Genomic DNA, 2346 nt, shown 5'->3' with positions numbered 1-2346 from the left:
GTTTCCCTGACCTTCTTTTAGAGCTGCACCAGACACAGTATGGATCCTGTGCAGACCAACAGTCCTGCACATTTGTGTATGTGCTACACTTTGACACAGGTACACACTTCATCTGGAACGAAACACAAACATTCAACAACACTTTTTAGGTATGATTTGTCTTGTAAATCTTAAAATGTAACATCCCGTTAATCTTTGCATATCGTATTTCCTGTTTTATTTTGAAAGACCAACATTTCCTGTAGTTTCAGTTTCTGCCTTCCCGTTATTCTCAATTTACACTTTCACACCTGTGCTCGCTGATTTGAAAGTTCACACTTCACAAGAGCTAGCTGAAATTTCAGTTCATACTGATTAAAATGAAACAGTTAATTAACAATTTAAAATTTTAAACTAAGTTCACAACCCTCTACAAACAAGTTTCCGTTCATAACTGGCCCTTACAAAATGCTGTGAGCTTGACTTGGGTGGAGGAACTTTATGGCTGTTGGCCTGTGGTCTTACCTTCGATTAATGATTTCTTGTGATCATCATTCCGTCGCAGATATTTATCAAGACTGGTCGGCTGCTTCAACTCTGCCTGAATTCCCCAATCTGCCCAACGTCCTTGACATTGGTCAAACCGCAGTATATACTCCTGTTTTCTCTGTTTCTTGCCAGATTGTCTTTGTTCTATGTCATGTGTTCAAGGATTTGTCTGCTTTATCGGGCTGATCTCCTTTGTATGACTCCCTGGTTTACAAGCAAAGGCAGCTACTTTTAAACTTTGCCTCGCCTCTTGTGTCTGTCTCTACAACTGAGTATCTGATTTGCCCAGCAAAGTCACAATCAAATATACTTAAACATATACAAACACACTTACTTCTTTCTTAAAAGGCACGTATAGATATTTGCGATCAACTTGATACAGCTGTATTTTAGGAAACTCTTGGCGGTCATCATTGGCCCTGTAGAGCACTCTGGGACAGGTTGGGTGATAGTCCTTGTCCACAGCAAGCTGACAACAAGAAAGTAGATTCGTTATGTTTCTTGAGGTGCAAGGAAATGCTGAAGTGGAAAGAAGGGACTATCAAAATATGCATACAAATACCCCCATTGATAATCAGATTTTGAAATCACCAGAATAAATAGCTTCAGCCTATTTAATTAAGCCATAAATACTGAATTTATTTCTGCCGATGAGGAGATTATGCTTCTTCTGCAAAGTAAAATTAACACCCCAGTCTAACACTTAGAAATAACACATATGACAGGAAACAGCTATATTTCCTGCAACAATTTAAATCTCCTGGTAACTTTGTAAGTAGTGTGGTATGTCTATGGTTGGGTATCTCTTGAATATTAGGCCACACACAATCACAACCAGCATTAAAGAGACACCAAAAACAACAACTAAAATCTATCTTTTGACTATTAAATATATTTTCTCTGCATTCTTGAGCAGTGGTTCTATAAACACTTTCATTTTCTTTATCAGAGCAGCTGTTGCCAGGTTTGGATTCATCTAAGTTGCCATGGATTCCAACGGTTAAATAAACAATGTATATATTAAATTATTTGACATGTTAAAAGAACTGAATTGAATGTTGGATTCATTCCTACTCAAAATCCTCCTCTAAAATATGTATCTATAAAAAAAAACCCACATAGAAAATGGAGTGAGACAAAGGCAAACCATTAGAATGCTCAGAAGTGCAGCCATGAAGCAAGCATATACAGTTGTGTTCAAAATAATAGCAGTGTGTTTAAAAACGTAAGGGAAGTTCAAAATCCTTATAATAGTTTTTATTTCCATGCGTTGGGAACACTGCACATTATATTCTACATCAAAACATGAGGAAAAAATGTATCAATACTTTAATTACTTTACAGAAAATGAAGTAAAATTAATATTGGGCTGTTCAAAAAATATCAGTGTCTGCATTTTTCATTACAAACTCAAATATTTACTGTATAAACTGAAAAACCACTGTTTCTGAGAACTGCTTCACATCTGTGTTGCATGGAGTCGACCAACGTCTGACACCTGTGAACAGGTATTCCAGCCCAGGATGATTTGACAACATTCCACAATTCCACTGCATTTCTTGGTTTTGCCTCAGAAACAGCATTTTTGTCACCCCACAAGTTTTTTTTTTTTTAAGGTCCGGGTATTGGGCTGGCCACTCCATAACTTTAATTTTGTTGTTCTGGAACCAAGATGCTGCTTGCTTACTGGTGTTTTTGGGGTCGTTGTCTTGTTGAAACACCCATTTAAATGTTGTTGTTGTTGAAAAACACGCGCTAAAGTGCCCTCTTGGGAGCCAAAACGCGTGCTAAAGTGCCCTCTTGGGAGCCAAAACGTGT

At 37.6% G+C, this 2346-nt stretch overlaps 1 protein-coding gene across 1 annotated transcript in view; it reads right to left on the bottom strand.

The window, feature by feature from the left end:
• The window catches only part of LOC118342480 (plexin-C1-like), a 35504-nt gene that overhangs the window by 24858 nt on the left and 8300 nt on the right, over positions 1–2346 (bottom strand). The gene's annotated exons all lie outside the window — the stretch shown is intronic.

This window comes from Morone saxatilis, unplaced genomic scaffold (assembly GCF_004916995.1).
Source record: "Morone saxatilis isolate NCDOM2014 unplaced genomic scaffold, NCSU_SB_2.0 Contig10, whole genome shotgun sequence".
NCBI classification, from domain to species: domain Eukaryota; kingdom Metazoa; phylum Chordata; class Actinopteri; family Moronidae; genus Morone; species Morone saxatilis.
This window is presented reverse-complemented; position numbering and strand designations above follow the sequence as displayed.